Source organism: Anopheles bellator, chromosome X, assembly GCF_943735745.2.
Source record: "Anopheles bellator chromosome X, idAnoBellAS_SP24_06.2, whole genome shotgun sequence".
Classification (NCBI taxonomy): Eukaryota; Metazoa; Arthropoda; class Insecta; order Diptera; family Culicidae; genus Anopheles; species Anopheles bellator.
In genome coordinates this window covers 1313805-1334477 of record NC_071287.1, presented here as the reverse complement: position 1 = coordinate 1334477, position 20673 = coordinate 1313805, and positions in this window count along the sequence as shown.

The following is a 20673-nucleotide window of genomic DNA, read 5'->3' as shown; positions in this document are numbered from 1 at the left end:
GTTTTCCCACACGCCTCCGGTGGGTTTTTCTCACTACGCACACACGCACTGTTTCTCGCCACACACACACACACACACTCACTGCAGCCGCTCGTTGCTCGTTCCAATGCGCGACTTCCTTCTGCGGCGCGACGACGGAGGCATACGAATTTTGTGTGTGTTTTGTTTTTTTGATTGGAGAGACTTACGGGATACCGCGCCGCGTGTGGCTGTGTCTCAATCGTAGCGCACTAGAAACAGAAACAACAACAATGATTTGAAGGGACGCACAGAGAGGGTCCTTCACGGGTCTCTGGACCGCACCGCACTAACACCGCGTCGCTCGGGTTGATTGATGTCCGGTTAGTGTCCTGCATTGATAGGAGACGATTGCCCCGCGCTGGGACCTGCTTTTGGATCACTACTTGATGCTGGATATAGATGGTGAGCAGATGGTAGTAGCCGCTATGCCGATATATGCTGCGTACACTTTATGCTGCGCATCGCCTGGAACACCATCGGGTTGACTAGCCTTGTGGACCTCTCTTGCGTCGCTAGAGGACCGTGTGAAAGACTCTTCTATCGCTATCTCTCCATCTTTCGCTCTCTCGCTCCCTATCTCTCTCTCTCTCGCTCACTGCTTCTGTCTCTCTCCATCTCTCTGTACCTGTCTCTGTCTCTTCACCTTACCTGTGCCTGTTTCCATAAACAAAGCAACCCCCCAGCACCTTGTCTACTAAATATCTGGCTCGATACCATCTCAGCGCCGTCCACAGATGGATCGGGGTGAATCAAATGAGCTGGTCAATGAGCCGACTAGCTAGCCCGATGAAGGTGCTGCACACAAATCACATTCAAACAGCTACCGCTCTATATATATCACTTTACTCCACAGGCGACTATCCTCCTCGATTCTGCTCCGTGCGCAGTGGAGACTCCCAGTATCAAATGTATCTGTTCCCTGCCAGTTCCACCGACACCGAGTCCCCCGAATATTGAACCTCAAAAATCAGGCACCGAATTTCACTCTTCGTCCCCGCATTCGAAGTATCGGAAAATCAGCACCTGACCCCGTTAGTTAGTTCCTGTTTTTCTGTCACAGCACAGCACCATGAATTCAAGAAAAATAAAAACCCCAAAAGAAGGCACCATCCGTTCGGGTCTCACTCTGTATATCACTGTTCGAGTACCTTCTCGGCCACAGGTTTCGGCGGTTGGAACCCTTTTGAAAGATGGACAATCCACAACAATCCACTGGTCGCCGCCGAAGTACACAGTTCCCGTTCGTTCCTCGTTCCGTTTCGTTGGTTGATGATGATTTGCGCCTGCTGCGGCTGCTGCGGATGCACTATTAACTGGGTGCACGTACCACAATTAATACTCTGCTCCAATCGCGGTGATGGTGTGGTGCGGCGGCCACTGACCAACAATCATCGTCGTTGTTGTTGGCGGCGCGTCTCTCCGTCACTGGCACATGTTTACACTACGAACTCTGCTACTAAACTAACCCCGTCGTCCGGCCTCTGCCGAGGAGGATGCTGCCGCCAGAGATGCGATGCGGGTGCGATGCTGTGAGCCGTGAGTGCCCGGTTCACCCGAGTGACCCCCGTTGAGTGGCAGCGGGTTCATTTGCGCCAGTAATATCTTGTGCCAGGGTTTCCCTCATCAGTTCCTTCATCAGCGGCGTTTTTTTTTTTCCTTCTCTCTGTGGCCTGTGGTTTTCAAATCGCTTGATTCGACAGCCACATCTCGCTCGCACCTATTAGTGCGTGCGTGCGTGCTGCGGACGCGCAAATATACTCGCGGGATCCGCTCTGAGTGCCTTCTTCCACCCCGTCTTCCTTCCATCGTCCGAATCCATCCTTCATGTGGGGCTTTTCCGAAAGTGTGGCAATACTTTTCCTGCGAACTATAAACACACCGAACACCGATGGTCACGCGATATCGTCCGAAAAAAGGCGGTGCATTTATTTGCAGTCCGATCTGCCCGAGTCGGTAGTGGGCTGCAATGTCTGAAGTCGGGAGCGATGCTTTAATTTTATGCTTGATTATTGTTTTAAATACACCCACCGCTACGACGATGCATTGGTCTCGCCTCAGCCGTCTGGTGGCGGCTGTGGAAGACACCGGTTCGGAGCCGATCCATCGCTTCCGGTGGGAAAGCCGGTGGTTGCCGGTTTCGGCGCTGCACTTCGTGGGCTGCAATGCGGTGCGGTTGGATGATCGGTTTGTTTGTATATCAGCCAAACGGCGAGACAGGGCGGCCGACTAGCCGAGGAGTCCGCTGCGCCGCCTTTACTAAACAAAATATTTGCGATACGTCGATCGCCAGCGATCAGACCACCGCCGTGCATGGTTGTTGGGGATAGCTCCGAGCACCGAATCAACCTTGTGGGCTGAGGATCTGGGATGGAGTTTCTTTCAGATTTTTAGCTTGACGAACGTTTGTTCTAATAATCCGAATGATTTTTCGGCAGCAGTCTGAACTTCTTTGGGTTGTCTGATTTTTTTTCTTTACAAGAGTCTGTAACGCAAAAGGAAAGACGCTCCTTTTTACCTTCATGTAATTTATGGCCAGGCCGGCATTTTTACATTCCACAGTGTTGAATAGTTTTCGGCCATACCAAAGTGATCGGCTTGGTCGATCGGTCTAATTTTGTATCCACAAGTTTGCCCCAAAAAAACAGAGTGTCCGAGACCTTAATTTTTGCAGAAGTCTGGTGCAGTTTTATTTCAGTCCACATAACATCCTGCAATGGAAGCCAGATAGTTCAACTGGGTTTTGGTGTGGATCGGGCTGGATTATGTTGTGCTCAATGCTGTGCACGATCGGCTCCGAAACTAATCGTATGGACGAAACGGTCTTCAACAGGAGACCGTTTCACGATGAATGTACACTGCTGGCCAATAAAATAGGTAAATGTGTAATGATGGTACATTTTGAACTGTCCTTAGATACATTAGTTTACGTCATTTTTGTTCCTATTTTGGTGATATTTATGTTAAAAGTGATAGGTGTGTTACCGCTAATTGGGCAGCAGTCTGATATGGCCTCGACAGAGAGCAGTCGACTTCTTGAAAGGATTTTTTTTTATTTGATCTTGCTGCAATCAATTTTCAATTGTGAATCTAAAATCGTTGTTTGCAGGTAGAACATTCAGAATGGGCAGAAGCAGTCATTGAAACCGAGAGCAAAGAAAAATTCTGAAGAAAATACGCGAAGGCGCGACGTAAGCTAATCTACCAGGGCTAATTGCAAGAAAAGTGCCATTATTGATTTAAAAAAAAATTACAGATGAGGAAACAGTTTGCTGCTCAATAACGTTCTTGGGAAGGTACCGAGGGTTACGAAAATTGGCATAATATTCAGTGGAATGTTCGACGACCTGCTGGCCTAAAATTCCATCCCAGGTTTACAAAACAAATTTTAAGACATCTAGGTGGAAGTATTATGATTTGGGGATATTCTTCCTGATCTGTTATAGGTCCCCATTTCAGAGTACACAGCACCATGAATGCTCTCGAGTATTTATCAATCATGGAAAACGTTGTGCTGCCTTACGCAGAAGAAAACATGCCACTGAAATGGGTATTTCAACAAGAATACGATCCCAAGCGTACGTCGAAGCTTATGAAATCGTGGATTGATAATGTAATAATGTGTCAGTTTTGCCTTGGCCAAGTCCGTCTCCTGACTTAAACCCGATTGAAAACTTGTGGAATACCTTGAAGCAAAAGTTAGCTGGATAATATTTTTCACCAAAAACTTGTCATGATTTGGTCGATTCATTCATGATTTTTTGTCTTCTGATTGGTAAATGTCTTTTGATACTAGCAATAGTGTAAACGGTGTAAATTAAGTAGATTTATTTTTTATATATATTTATTTATTCATTATTCACAGATTTTCCTATTTTATTGGCCAGCGACTTTTTACTGCTTTCTATTGTAATAAGCGAATTCCTAGAATTTTTCACCTATTTTAGATCATCTTTATCTTATTTTTAGTACTACTATCTTGTGCTATCATTGTAATACCTGTGAATGCAATAGGTTTAAAAAAATGATCAGATAATGCAGCTTAGATACTTTTACCTATTTTATTGACCAGCAGTGTAGAGTGATTGGGAAGTTCAGCTCTAGCTCGGTGGTCTACTGGACTGGGCAGCCATGGTTGAAATAAGCGATGGGACTGTAAGGTGAACAGGAGAGGATTGGTTTTGAAGAGACTCTTCCCCAGGATCGTATTCGATCCCAGCCTTGGGAACCCTAGGAACCCTAGCTTTCCGTGTCCCGAACGGAACACATTCGCAGAGGTCCGCACATTTTTGTTAGCACCATTTTTATCACATTCGGGGGCCCGAAATTCGGCGAAAATGTCGACCAATTCCGGACCGGACTAGGCCCTAGGTATCTAGCACCGTCCGTCCGTCCGTTGGGTTGGCAGGAACCGAGGGATGCAAAACATTTGGCCAGCAAATGTTTCGCACCGGTCCTGGCGCAGCCCGCACATGGTGACGATGCTGCGTGCGTACGTTAGGTGCGTTTGGTACTTCTGTTGCTGCTGCTTTGCTTGCTTGCTTGTGGTTATGCTCTGCCCATTTATTGTGAGTTTTTTTTGTTCGGTTTCGCTCGTCGACTTACGGTTTTAACTTAACTCTCCTTCGCTCTCTTTCTCTCTCTCTCTCTTACTGTGTTTCTATGTTCACTCCTCTTTCGCTCCCGTTCACGGTGCGATCTGCGATCGAGGTTAAACGTTAAGCTCGCGCTTCGATACGATCTGTTGTCGGCGTCGGATCTCTGCGGCTAGTGTGGGTGATGTTTTTTTTTAATTTGGGGCCGTCGTTGTGGGTGTGTGAATGAAACAAATAATTTGTGGCCACCGGTTCAGGCCGAGCTCAAAATCAGCTCGCCAATCGCCCTCATATCTACCCCATGGTCTCCAAGGGGCATTTAAAGGAACTTAGTTTCGTTTCGTTGAAGACGCCCAGGAAGCGAAACCAAACTTCGAAACTTCGGTATGTGGGGCTCCGGATCTACCCCGCAGGATCTACCCCGCAGACGCACACACTTTGTTTTAATTGAATTTAAGTCACGGGTTCCTGGCGGACATGCTGGCGCTGCTGTTGCGTCGCACCTCCATCAATCCGTCGCGATTCCACCGTCATACCGGCTGATGCTGGTCCCCGGGATCCGGGAATAAAAAAGTGCCCCGCGCCGGTCTCCGGTCCGATAGTTGCGGTCGGTTAGCAGCTCGGAAAACTCGCGTGTATTCCTCGACTCCTCACTCACCCACGCTGGGATTCCTGCCTTTTTTTTTTGCCTTCCTGTCTTCGCTCTCTCTCCCCCGGTCTCTACCACTTTCGGGGCCGCTTTGCAGAATGCCGAGTGGCAACGCATTTTTTTTTTGCCCCTGAAATGCGTTATATGTTTTAGCGTTAGCATAGTTTTTGTATGCGTTTTGTGCACCCATGTTGCGTTATGTCTTCTCTTTTCGACTTTCCCTCAATTCGTACAGAGCCTTTTGGGCATAGTTAGCGAATTAATTTGTGCAAGCGAGTGTGAGTGTGGTGTTACTTCATTGGGTTCTTCATTGGGTGGCTTTTTGGTAGGCGCAACAAACCCAAACCTACAGACACCCGGACACATCGTACCAATACAGGGGGCTGAAAAGTTGATGAAAAGATTACGTTGATGAATTTCAGCCAATTTTGAAAAAAAAGAATCGTTCTACTTCTTAGATTCCCCGGGTCCCGCCTATGTGTGTTGGAGGATCAATAGGATTTTGGGTGAGAATTTTGAAGAAATAAACAAAGCGTGTCAATTAAAGGTCTGCTAATAACTTCAGAAGAGCATCAGATACAGAAATGGATTTGAAATGAATTTTTCTACCACCATCAGCATCGTTAAAGTGCGAAGGACGTACCGTTCGTACCGATATGCGATAAAATAAATAAAATCCACATCCGATAAAATAAAACATTCAATGCACACGGCGGTTCGTGTTTAGGTTGGACGACCCCCGGGGATGGTTTCAGGGTCGTTTTTCTTTTCCAGCTAGTTACCCAGTTTCAGGAAATTAGCGGATGGAATTAGCGGTGACAACTTCTAGTGAGAACTTTTCTAGAAGCATTAAATAAGAGCGATGAAAATACCGTATTTTTCCGTGTATAACGGGCACCTTTTTCCCAATTTTTTTAGCTCCAAAATAGTACAAGGGTAGTAAACATTTTGTCTCCTCTAAACATACAAATGTGCCATTGTGGTACATATTTTATGGTATTCTTTAATAAATTATGAAATGAAACATTTGTTAAGAATATAATTATCAATACAATATTGTTACATATAATATATACCCAAATTTGGGGGTCTTCTATCTTATATACATTCTGTCAAATAGCTACCGGGAATTTGTGATTTGATTTGATTTTCGATATTTTTGTAGCGTAATGTTGCTACACATGTCACCCATGTCACAAGAAAAAGCCATAGCCAGATCAAAACGGTGGCTTTGGCATCATTAGTTTGTAGTTTTTGGCCAACAATTCGTACACAAGCAACGATCTTAAACTTCGTATGCACGTGGTCTGTTCAAAAAATTTCTTCTATAAAAATTTCTTTTCTAAAAATTTCGTTCTATGTATCGGCAACAACTCATGTGGCACCACGACCCTGTAATTGAAGAAAACTGTAAGCGAAGCTGTTCACATTCGACCAAACTTTGTTTTTCGACGTTTTACATCTTCTCGGCCGCTCTGAGAAATTTTTGAACCACCGATAAGCACTGTTTTTGGTCTTAATTAGCTTCACCGTTAGCCACAGTCAACATTTTGAATACGCTCTTAATTTCGTTTTCTATACAAAATTTGATATAGATTCCTTGCCATCCATTTTTTTGGAAGAGAAAAAAATCGTCGATGGGCCAAGACACGAGCACAGTAAAACAGCTTGTCAAAAATTAAGTGATAATTTAAAATGGCCGAACTTTTCACCATAAGTCACTGACATGTGTAGCAATTAAACGCTACAAAATAATGGAAAATCGAAAAAAGCATTTTGTTTAGATCACAAATTTCCGGATACTTTATTGTCACAATGTACCTCTTCAGAGAGTGACAACGAGGAGTACATTGAACAGCAATTAGAGAATATCAATTTGTCAGAGGGCAGTGAATCTGAGTTTGAAGATTATTACGAAATATAAAATACTAATATTTTTTTTGCAATGTATACGCATTTTATCTTTAGTCTACTTTAGAATATTAAAAGAATATTTAGAATAATACATTATTATCATTAGGTATTTGTTGGATATCTGTTGGTTTGTTGGACATATCTGAAAAATGTATTAAAAAAAACTTTTTTTCCAATTTTTTTCTCTTAAAATATGGGTGCGCGTTATAAACGGAAAAATACGGTAATAGTCAATCGGTAAAGAGGTATTGTATCCTTTTGCGATTTATTTTCACCTTAATTTAGAGAGTTTACGACGAATTACCTTGATAGGCACCCAGCATGATCCTTCTGCTGGATTTTCAACGAGTGGGGTCTCAAATGTACTGCGAAGCCTGACCCTGACTGGACCCTGACTGGAGTTCGAACGATCGGCACAAGAACTCCGCTATCTGGGGAGCCGTCGTCTGCCAGCATGTGGAGCTGGAGGGGGGGCTCCCGGGGCTGATCGAATTGATTCGCTGCGCAGCACAATGCTCCACGCACCCTCACCCACACAGACACGCTGACGGGCGGCTACTTCAGTGACGATCACCACCCGGCGGCGCAGGTTTTGAGTTTGTCGCCAACAGCATCCCGGGGTGTCGTGATGGTCGTAACACCTCAGCTCATTCACCCTAACACACACACACACATACACAGCGAGAGAGCCTTAACACATTTATTCGCTTATTCATCTAGAACCAAGCTGCATCGCTTTATGACTATCATTCGGGCCGGACATTCGAATTGACGGCTGATGATCGTTTCGCGTGACATCAGTCAGCTCACTCACCAGCAGCATCAGGATAAAAAAAATCTATTCCACCCTACCCCACCCACACACAAACACACACAGTGTTACAAAAAGTTGTAACAGAGTAGCTACGCGAATTAAGGTGCGGTGTTAGAAAACGGGAGGCGTTTGTTTATAACGTCTGGCAACAGATGAAGAGAGCCGGATGAAGAGCGAAGAGAGGAATGTTACGATAACAGTCGGTGTCATCGTAACACCGACCGTCACTGTGCGGGCCAGTTAGGAAGGAGGAAAGGAAAGCATCGAGTAGCGACTTAAGGACGCGCGGGAGAAAAAACTAGGACTCTTTTGGTTCGCGTGCAAAATAAAAGTTCAGCTAAGCATTAAATAGTTTCGCCTTGTTTTCCTGGATCATAGGTTGGTTGGTTGGTTAGAAAAATATTTTCGATATAAAAAGGACTCACTCGTAATTCTCCCCCCCGGGACATTTAAAAGGCGATTGTTCCCTTTAAAAAACGGTTTCGCAACTGTCACAAGTGTGTATACTGTTACACACCAGGTGCTGGGTAGGTGAGCGCGGTGTGTCCGTTTTCCCTTTAACCGGAAAGGGAGTAAGAGCAAAAAAAAAACCCCGATAGAGAGAGAGAGAGAGGGAGAGAAACTGTAGCTTCCTTCGCTGGCTGGCTGTGTGTGCGTGGCGCGTGGCTGGCACCCCTTTTTGCCGCTTTCCACCGCGCGCCCGCGGTGGATGCAGATGCCGTGCTGCACCCAAGGACAATAAGGACTCTCGGAGTTTTTGTGCCCGCGCGCGCGTGTGTGTGCCGTGCGTTTGCCGTGGCCAAAAGTACGGTTCACGGTCAATTCGACGCTGATTTAATTCCTTTCCGGCGGGTCCCGACCCAGGGCTGGCTTGAGCTTCAACACGCACACACCTCACGCGAGTGCTGCGGGGTGGTGCGGGCACCTTCGCGGGGAGCGGGAGGTCGGCACACGTGTGTGGACATCCTTCGGGGGCGCAGGTTTATCCCTCGGACCAACAGCCAACGGTAGCGGCAACGAACGGCACGGGATGCATCCTTCGGCTTCGGCGCAACCCCTGCCCTTTTTACTCACTGAACGCACGCCGGCAGGGGAAATGTAACAAATGAGGTTGAGAGGTTGGCACGCGCGGCACGGGCGGGCCAGGGGGTCGAGTTTTAAATTGGCGATAAATCGTGTCCCTGCCAGAAGGATGCACCTTTCGATGCGGCCTCCTCAGGATGTCCTGTAGTGGCGATGTGGCCCGGCTCATCTTTGAGCTCCCAAGAAGCTGGTTTTAACTTAATTTTATTTTTATTTAATTTTATTTCATTTAATATAATTTGATTTCACTGCCAGTTGTCCTCGGGGCGATCCTTCTGCTCCCCAATCTTCCCCCCGGAAGTGTTCCAGAGCCACGGCCACTCTCAACATCTCAGGTGAGAGCGAGTCACGAGAGCTGACGTCACGGTGCACTGGCGGATCGTTGTGTCCGAAACTAAAAACCCACCACCCCCCACCCAGCACGTGCCCACCCTGGCCCACCCCCTGGCACAGGGCTGACTGTGGGTGACTCACTGCCCACCGGCCGGCCACCGACACCGACTTCCCGGCAGGGCCTTTTGTGTGCCGGCTGATCGCATTTCACGCCGTGCGCACGCCGATTGAATGACGTGCGGTGATTTATGCCGGCTGCAGCGCAGAAGGGTGAAGGGCTCCCGAAGAGTGCGAAAAGAGAGAGAGAGAGAGATCGTAAAAGCGAATTGTACCGCGGATGGGTTCAAGGTAGAGAACTCACCTTCCCGGGGAGCCCCGGGAGGACTTTTATGATCCCGCGTTGGCCGTGGAACCCCTCGGAGTCCCCCACCTTTCCCGGGAAAAAAAGCGCGGGGCATCATCCGCGAGGGCATCATCTGGTGTCTGGCGGACCCTCACCCGCCCGTTCGCCATTTGATGTGCATAAATACGATTAAGCACGGCACCTTCCACAGGGCCTAGGCCCCTTTCCGTATTCTCCGCCCGGAATGCCTTTTCGCCGGCACGCGAGAGATGAGTGACGGCTGCGTTAGGTCAAGGTTTGCGTTCCATTGCGTGTGTACGCGTGTGTTCGAATGTGTGTGACGAAAGGGTCTAAATGAATGCGGGGGGGACGCTTTAGGCTACGCGTAAACAAAACGATTTCTTGAATGAGCCTGTTCCTGCCGTCCGCTCGTCCGCACGATCTGGCAGGCCGTTGAGAAGTCGTTTCGGTCAGTCGTTCGTAGCTCCCGGGCTTGCCAGGAAACGGACAGCCAGCGAATGGGTTAAGCGAATCCGCGGGTTGATCCGCGGGAGGAGAAGAAAAAAACCGAGAGCTTCGGTGCCGGCCAATAATTTTATGTCTTATGTTTATGCCGCCACCGCCGATGAGTGTTCCGAGGGTGCGTCCGGTGCACCATTCGGGCTTTGGGTTATCAATGTTTTATTGCCTTGCGGTTCAAGGTTCGCTCACGGTCTGGGTGGGCCGTCGCCGTCGTGAGAACAAAGAAAGGAAAAGGAGCGCGATCGAAGCACGATGAATCATGCTGCGGCCGGTGCGTGAATGCTGGATGCAGTGCATCGCGCAACGACTTCTTCTCTTGAGCAACCCCTCTCGAAAGCGTCTCCCTCCCTCCCTCCCTCCCTCCCTCCCTCCCCCCCCCACCCCCGCCCTCTCTCTCTCTCTCTGGCGCGCGCGTCCTCGGCTCCTGCTAAAAGTAGTTCCGGTGTGTGAATGGTGTTTACAATGAATCCCGTCCGTTCCCGTCTCTAATCTCGGCCCCCTGCGAACCCCTGCCACACCACCGACCGACACGGCTGCGTCCCCTACCGGACGCGTCACCTGTAAAAACAACCGAGTCGATCCCTCCCTAGGCGCGGGAAATCGGAAACCGCGACGATCGGCGGCCGGCGCGTCCCCGATTTTCCAGCAGCAGCAGCATCATTCATATCGCATTTCAGAGTGCGGACCTCTGGGCTGGGCTGGGAAGGGGTGGGGGCCAGAGATGATGGCCCCCTCCACGACGGGCGCACACCTTGCACCAGCCACCACCACCTCCGACGCCGCCGCCACCGCCGTCGCCCGTTGGACGCGCAAAATACGAACAGATGATGTTTATGGACAACTGTTCCGAGCCGGAGAGTCGGCAGGCCCCGAGAGCGCTGGTGGTGGTGGTGGTGGTGGTTGTCGCCCCTCGGCGACGACGACACGGGACTTACCTTACCAAACACACGGAACGCGCTTGCACACATGTACGCATTTTATGCTGATTAGGGATGGCTCGCCCGGCCGACCGGCCGGCCGGCGGAGAGAGGCAATAAATGAATTTCCACGAAGATTTTATCCGCCCCGCGCACCGGCGGCTTTTCCGTCCTCCCTTCCCCTTCCGATCGCCGGTTGGCCCTCCGAGGGATTGATTAATCTGGCCCCGGGCCCCCTCTGGCCCTCGCACACATACACCGGCGATCGGGGATAATGTGTTCAATTTTCACCGAAACCTGCAGCATTTTTCACGCCGGCTGTGGTTGCGAGTTTCCCGGGCAGTTTAGGAGAGGTGTTCAGCCAGGTTCAGGTCGCAGGTTTTTTTTTGTGTCGGGACAGCAAGCAGGCGTAAATTCTGTGCGCTGTGTCGCAGATCTGTAGACACTTCACAGAGGCATGGTGACTGCTAATGCCATTAAGTCGATCTACGATCTGCGTTTGGGGCCAACATATTACGCACCATCTTCATCTCCCTTCCGTATGTCGCGCCTTGCATAGTGCTCGGAGTTTCGGTGCATAACTTCATGGTCCGCGAAGGGTTTGGTTTCTCCAAAAATCATTCTTCAAAACCTATTGCATTCACAGGTATTACAATGCTATCTTCAAGATAGTAGTACTAAAAATAAGATAAAGATAAAAGAGGTGAAAAAATTCTAGGAATTCGGGTATTACAACAGAAAGCAGCTAAAAGTACCTGGCCAATAAAATAGGTACATCTGTGAGTAAGGAAAATTTTAATGAATTCACACGGTTTACACTTTTCCTATTATCAAAAGTCAATATTACCCTTCAAAATTAGTCAGTATCCCGTGTATCCGTCGTTTTTTTCAAAGGTTTTTTTTGGATCTTTATTATACATAAATGCTTGGTTACATAAGAGTACAGAGATATTCCACATTGGGAGCTTTGCAGCTATTTAATAATTCTAAGGTATCAATGTGATTGAAATGAAAATACTTCGGTTAAAACCTATTTAAATTACATGTTATGCCACGTGGCATTGAGTCATTTTATTATACTTATAACTAATAACTAAAAACTAAATACATCTTACAACTAGTTAACTTTGGCAGCGAATCGACCAAATCATGACAAGGTTTTACTGGAATGGAATACCGTTCCTGCTGTACTTTTTGCCACAATCAAAAAATTATAAATATCCCCAAATCATGATACTTCAACCTACAAGTCTTAAAATTTTGTTTGTAAACCTGTGATGGATTTTTTCCCCAGCAGATCGTCAAACATTCCACTGAGAGTCTGCTCGAAACAAATATATTTTGGTTTCGTCGTTCCATAAAATATTATGCCAAGTTTTAGTAATCCTGGGTTCTTTTTCAAGAAGGATATTGAGCAGCAAACTGTTACCTCATCTGTAATTTTTTTAAAATTAATAATGGCACCTTTCTTGCAATTGGCTCTGATGGATTAGCTTCTTGCAATCGCCAGGTTGGACAGGTTTTTTGGCTAATAATCATTAGCTGCTGTCATTGGCTTGGTTTTTCTTGGTTTTCCTTGGGTTTCCTTTCCATGCTTTTTTTCCACAACAAAGCATTTCTCTCAAAATTTAATGATTTTCCTAGTACTTTGGCGATACTTTCGTACGTCGCGCCTTCGTTGCGCATATTCATTAGAATCTTTCTTTCCTATTCTTCAGAATCATAATTGAAAATTGATTGCAGCAAGATCAAATAAACCAATTCCTTTCAAGAAATCGGGTGAAATTGTAGCGAATTACGTATTTTTTTGACCATGCATATCAGACTGCTGTTCAAATCAGTGGTAACACACCTATAACTTTTAATATAAATATCACCAACATAGCAAAAAAATGACGTAAACTAGCGTATCTAAGGACAGTTCAAACTGTACCATTATTACACATTTACCTATTTTATTGGCCATCAGTGTAAATATGTGTTATACTGCTGTGGTCCAAAAACAACGAGAATTTGCTTAAAATTCTACAACACCAACCAGGTTTCGACATTTAACTTTTCTGAGCCCAAAATGGTCACTCAAAGTGAATTCCAACAAGGTCAGCAAGATCTTGGACTGTTGAAATCGACGATTTTGGAGCAACAATTCTTTCATTTTTTAACGAGTAGCTCATCTCTTGAAACATTTTTTACCACCTTTCACCTTTTACCTTTTCAACCTTTTTCCATCAGCAGATATTTCCGCACACAACATTTAATGGCATTGCGCTGTTTGAATAGTTTCATTATTCAGAATCAATCAATCGCCTTTCTTCAAGGACCACAGTGTTAAATATGTGATTTATATGAGCTCATCGATGAACGATTCAACATGCGCTTGGCCGGAATTGGCCTTTTAAGATTGCACTAGGTCTAGGCTGATCGAAGTCCTGAAGCGGCGCGTTTGATCGTAGGTTTATAAACTAATTGTGATGCGCTTTTTTCAACCAAGAACAACTGGACTGAGACCGAGAATTTATTATGAGCCGATAATTAACACCTATTCTCATTTTGCGTGCTGAAGTTTTGATGGCTGGTGCTGTCTGGCTTCGGGTTTGGTTTGGTTCGAAGGTGAAGTCTAACGTTTTGTCGAGATCAAACCCCTTCAACCAAGAGTGCCGTCAGTGCCATCGACAATTGTCGGTGGGCTCCCATCCTAGCTTCCTTCCTTGCGACAACCGACCGGCATGATCGAGGCACGCCCGTTAACGGCACGGCAATGGGTGTACAGCAGGACGATTATTATGTGGTAGGTTATTATTATTGGAAGGAATAAGAAAATTACCCCTTTCTGCTCCCTTCCCGCGCTCCCTTCTGGAGGGGGTGAGGGAGAGGGAGCTGCCACGCCATCAACGACCACGCGCTGTCGTCGTCCTAACCGTCCTTGTCGTCGTCTTTCTCGTCCTTTGTCGTCCTGCTGTAGTTATCTCGGGGAGGGGCAATAAAAACTCCACAAAACCACCCAAATTAAGAGACGATCCCCACCATACGCGACCAGCGGGGGGGTGTCGGTTCTAGAATCCTTGCCAAGCGAGTTCTGGGCTGTTTATAGCGTTGCATATTGCTTGTTACTATGCCAAGCCGGTTCCACTCCACGCGCGCGAAGTCGCTGCAAGTCGCTCCAATTTACAACCCCATCATAACACTGGACTGGACCTAGGCGGGAGGGCGTTTAGCGAAGTGCATTCGTCGGTCCGAGGTAGGTGGACACAGTTCCGGTATCTTGGGCAGCGCATTGTCTCCGCCGCCGAAGCATCTTCGGAGCCGGCCCCGAAGCTAACGGGCTCCGGACTAATGGTGGAAAATAAATTAGTGCGGAGTAAATTGACCTTCCCCCCCGGCCGGGAGACGACGACCACTAACGGGGAGAGAGGGGGGAGAGCTGTGCCAATTTGATGCGTGATAAATTCCGGGCCACGGGTGAGCCTGCCAAATAGTGGATTTTTATTGTTCTTCTAAATCCTTCACCCATCCCTGTGGTCGGCGGCGTCTTCAGCGCGCCATGTGGCCGTGCACTGTCCACCACCACCCGCCGGATAATTCCTCCCTCTCCACCCTCCTCCCGCTGGGTGGGCTATTAAAATAATGATTTATTTTAATACTTTTATATTTGGTACGTTGCGCGTGGCGCGCGGTTTGTTAAAATGTGCTCCTTTTAGCAATACGAACACCTCCCTCTCTCGCTCTCTCGCTCTCTCTCGCTCTCTCTGTCCCTCTGTGTGTCTTTCTCCTTGTGGCAGTAGGTTTGGGAGTGAAGATGAGCTTCATCTTGATTATCTTGGGCTGGGCCGAATAATGGGCCGAAGAAAGGAGCGATGCTACCAATATTGTTTTGATCGCCAAATTTGTCCGGGTTATGTTTCCGCTCATGTCTGCTTATTCGGATATTAAAACTGATTTATGAAAGACAGTTGCCCAAAGAGTGTATGAGAGAGCGATAGTACTCGTGTCCGGGTAATGTATTACAGTTCTAGTGGCAACGATGGAATTGCCACAATTTCTTGGACATCAAATAGGATCTTCGCGACCGAACGCCTTTCTGGAGCCTCTGTAATGCTCGCTGGGGGGGGTGTGGACTGACTGCAATGGGGGAGTGCATAGCTCGGGAAGATCATAGGATGGGTGGTGACGTCAGACAAGCTATCTAGTCGAGGTAATTGCATTTAATTTAATATTAAAACACAATTTTATGGTTTTAAAAAAAAGTTTATCATTATCTAGTATAATCTCGCTGAACATCAACATACTTGGTTTCAAACTAGATACCTGCAGTGAAAATCTGGAAGGCTGCTCATCATCGGATGGAAAAGCCTGTTTAGGTCTGGAAACAGATGGAAGTCGCTGGAGGGATCACATCTGATTACCGTATTTTTCCGTGTATAACGCGCACCCATATTTAAGAGAAAAAAATTGGAAACAAAGTTTTTTATTATACATTTTTCAGATATGTGATATCCAACAAATATTTAAATGATAATAATGTATTAAAAAAAGATAAAATGCGTATACATTGCAAAAGACATACTAGTATTTTATAGTTCGTAATAATCTTCAAACTCAGATTCACTGCTGTCTGACAAATTGATATTCTCTAATTGCTCTTCAATACACTCCTCATTGTCACTCTCTGAAGAGTGCTCATAAATTGCGATATCTTCTGATCCATCCATAGCATTGCTGATGGCACATTTGTTAAATGATTTCCCACCAACTTCTGTTATAACTCCCCGCCATGACTTAATGACGATATTGTGTGGATAATTATATTCCTAACAAATGTTTCGTTTCATAATTTATTCAATAATACCATAAAATATGTACCGAAAAGGGCACATTTGTATAGTTTTGCAGGAGACAAAATTTTTACTCCCCTTGTATAACGCGCACCCAGATTTTGGAGCTAAAAAAATTGGGGAAAAAGGTGCGCGTTAGACACGGAAAAATACCCGTCGATGCTTCAACAACTCCAACATTCTTTCATAGCTTCCCAGCCCTGTCAAAAATTGCCCTTGTGACCCGGTCCATTGTGCCGATGAAAAGCGATTGTTTTCTTCCCAACAACCGGCTCCGGTTTTCACCGATAATTTTCTCCTTTGAACTGATCCGAAGCGATACAATAATATTCACAATAACTTCCCAGGCCGCCGATGCACGCACAAGTGAACCACAAATCAAATTCCGTTCCGCATCCCAATAAAATTGTGGGTGGGTCGGTGGGTGGGTGTGGGTGGTGGGCACTGACCGGGCGGGCTCTGACCGTCGATTTCGCGATCCGATCCGGTTGTCAATCACGCGATCGACTCCACAGCCGGCTCCAGCCTGGGGCCTGCACCGGGGCTCTTGCGGCAGCAGCAGCAGCAGCATAGCATTCGGTGCGCTCCGCGTACTGCATAGATGAGCGTGTAGACAGGGTGGTACGTACACCGACCGTGAGCATAGCTCGGGTGTGCCTCGCGGCTGCCGCGCAGAGCAGCGCGCGGCTCAGGAGGTAATAAATGTTATAAAAATAAATCAACGATGGACCGTGCTCCTCTCATGGCGGTGGTGGTGGTGGTGGTGATGGTGGGCCGATGGCTACCAAGAAGCGAACGGGGCGAGGCGGCGATGTCCGGATGCTGGCTGGCTGGCTGGCTCTCGACGCCGCACGGTGGTGATCTCGGGTGTCGGAAAGTCAGACAGATGGTGTGTTGGAATTATTTTTAGAATTATTGTTACGGATCGGCAGCCCGAAGTATGTCTCGCTTCCTGGCTCGCTCGCTCTCTCTCTCTCTCCCCAGGCTCGGTGATCGAAGATCGCTCTCTCTCTCTCTCGCTCGCTCGCTCGCCCGCTCGGTCGTTCTTCCTGCCAAGTGAATCATCCGGCCAGCGAGAGCGAAATTCGTAGGGACGCGTACCAGCAGGACGCGAACTGGACCTGGGCCACTGGCGCCCTGACCTGAGCCCAAATCCATAACGACTTGCAGGAGAAGTTTCTTCCGGTGGTCCCGGTCACATGTGTGTGTCACCGCTGATTACCGGCCGTGCTGGCGGCGTATTCTAATGAGCGATCGGAAGACCTTCCTTTCCGGGTTTCCGGGTACGGGTCGGCCGGACTCCCGCGGCGTTAACCTACCCAGGAGGCGAAGGAGGCGTTAAACCATCATAAACACGATTGGACGGCCTTGGCCAGGACCTCTCGAGGACCGCCGCAGTTATCTGGCCCCGGACTTTGCCCGGCCCTCGGAAGGTACCCGGAACTCGGGCCACCTTCACCCAGCACACCGAGCTCATTCACTGTTCAGTTCAGTTCAGGCCCCGTCCCCCGTCCGTTTCTCTGTGTGTTCTTTGTTTTATTGGCGCTGAAGAGTGCGCTGTTTGAGTTTTTGGCACGTCACAAAGTCTGCCGAGTCGTCGTCCCTAGTCCCTTTAACCCGGCACGGACGGCACTTCTATCAGCGACTTCTTACCCATAATTATTCATCTCCGGGCAGGTCGTCCGGATAGGCAGGCGGAACAGCGGGAGTAACGGAGCCGAAACCGGAAAGAAGGACAGCGCCCACCCCACCCCACCCCCCACCCATGGAGAGAGGGCTGTGAAAAATCTGTTTGCAAGATGTTTTGTTATTCTTTCATTTCGGGCTGCGCTCGAATAATTAGATTTTTCACAGGCGCCCGCGCGCCCTTCCCCGGGAAGCGCCTTGACCGCCAGAAGCCGTCGATGGGCGAGGAAGCGGGCACACCAACGCACCCAGACACACACACACCTACACGTCTTGCAGGCGGCTCCTGGCTCCCGGCGCGAGAAACCGGGAACTGACGAACGGGTTCCGGGGCTTTTTGTTGATTGTTTCCCTATTTACTCAGCGCGCTCCGCGTGGTCCTGGCGGCCGAAGTCCTGCTCCTTCGGCGGCGGATGCAAATTTCTTCCGCCCCACACCACCCACCCACCCCCCGGCGGGTCGGGTGTGGCGTCTTGTAGGGTTCGTGAGTTGGATGAACCCCGCGCGAACCGCGCACACGGCGTAACGCTTTATTGGCAGTAATGTAATTAGAATTGACAAATGTATTCCTTGAGTTTTCGGTGCCGTCTTCCACACCGCCCACCAGCCCAGCTCCCCCCCTTTGGTCTTGCGGGAAAAATCAAAGTCACGCGCCTCGCCACTCGCCACTCTCACAATTGATCATTAGCCGGTATACAGAGATGCAAATCACCGGGTCCGACCGGTGTTGACCAAGCCGAGAAGCAAAGGTCGGGAAAAAGGGTTTTCCCTGTTTCCCGTTAGGTGTTTCGTTCGGTGACCAACCCGTTCTGGAGGGTTTTCGGCCGAATTTCTTAATTGCCACATTCAAGCGGCGGTAAGACTAAAGGGCACGGCCAAACCTCGGTTGTAATGTTTTTCAATAAACAAACTAAAAGCGACGTTATGGAATCGTTTACACAATCGATTGCTGGATGGATGCATTGCTTGCACACGTGGACCAACACGTGAACCGAATGGCAAAATAACATAAAAATAACTAACTCATCTGCCTCATTGATGCTTGATTTTCAAAGCTAAGCTCTTGCAGATGTGCCAAGCGCCTGCAGATTGAACCGGCCGGTACTGTGAAGATGGTCCGAATTGGAAACTATATTTAAACTGGAAGTGCAATAAATATTAGATAGTCAAAAAACAGTTTCGAACATGCTTACGACACTCGCGGTGAGCCTTTTCATTTATTTTATTTATTTATTTTGATTTGTTCAATTATTTCACATTAAGTCAATTGATCAACTGGGCAGGTATAACAGTAGAACAACGTTAAAGCAAGTTACAGAAAACATCCCAATATAACAGAGAGCAGAGGCTAATGTAACAAAAAAAAAGCGCACGTCAGAAAGAGAGAGAAAAAAGATAGCGTTCTTGCACTGATTGGTGAACATGTCAAAGTTCAACATAGACGAAGCGACATTATATGCTCTCTAGCAATATTGAGACTAGAGGACTATTAACTAGAGATTTAGAGAACAGAACAGATCAGAGAACAGATTTAGAGAACTAGAGAACACGTTCAGGTACTGCTTTTCATAATGATATCCTCACCCTTTTTTTGAGACTGAGGCTAAACCAAAACGCTGAACCTATTTTTCGTAGATGAGGAATCAATCAGTTTTGCAAAAGAAATAATATCCATTGTTTGGTTTTCCGACATAAAATTGTTTTTGACTTAGAGAGCCAAAAAACCCAGTAAAAATCAATGAAAATTATGATGTTTTAATAATCGGTGGCCTCTCCACTAAGATTTATTACTTGAAATATCTGGAGATCTGGAGAAACAGCCGGCCAGGTCATTAAATTTACTCCCATATGTTCCAAGTAAGTTTTCGTTGCCCTACTTGCATGGACAGTTGCATTATCCTGCTGGGAAATAATTTCGTTTTCGATTGAATTTCTTTTCGTCACTCCAAACGACCTGAGATTGAAAAAAACACTGCAACATTGGAAAACTCAATGTATAATTCCATTCATCTTTCCATGACATATGGTCGTTCGCAAATTGCAATCTTGCTGCGATGTGGTGTGTCTTCATTGCTGGATTTTTTCTCATTGATTCTCTGACACTGCTTACAGAGGAGCTAAGAGTTCTCATGTGCAATTCATTCTTAATAAGCCAACAACTTTTCGTAGTGTTAGACGCAGTTATTCTTCGTTCATCTCGAGGGTAAAGTAGTTTTGGCCGTTCAGATGACTTTCGAGTTTCATATTCCGATGGATCTTTCAGGCTTTTTCACGATTTGACTTCCCAACACTATGGTACGCTTCAATTGTCCCTTTTTCGCCTTCTCCTAATTTTAATTTTCAGTTCCACGACCCATTTTCGATCAAAATGGCCAATTGAGTAGAGGAAATTTACGATACTACTGACATTAAAAAGCTCTGTTACTTGACAATTCCATTTTTACTTTTACGAGTGAGGCTATCATTTTGAAACAGCCGTTTAATCGTTTTTTGGTTCCCTAAGTCAAAATATTTTTTTCCGGAAAACCAAACAATGGTTATTATTTCTTTTGCATAACTAATTGATGTCGCATCTACGAAAAATAGGTTCAGCGTTTTATCTAAGCCTCAGTCAGAGGGTTCAAGGTTAGGTTCCGTACTAACATTTTCAACAGCTGGTCCCAACTTCGAACGTCTGAGCAAAATAGCTTCCTCAGACTGTTCTGTTGGAGTGCTAACCTTTGACTCTAGCTAAAGGGAAGCTCCAGACGACTTCGAAGATTTTGTCACATATTCTGCTACAGATTCTGATTCTGCAGTCCGAGGTACATCGGAGAACCTTCGACTTATAGTGTCCTTGCCGTTATGGCTGGGCAAGCCAGTCCCCTAGGCGCAATCGCTTGGTGGTAGGGGCGTAGGGATTAGCGAGTGCCACCTTCGCCCGGTGGCACACTTGGGACGTCGGATTCTTCGAGCGTCCCGTGCATA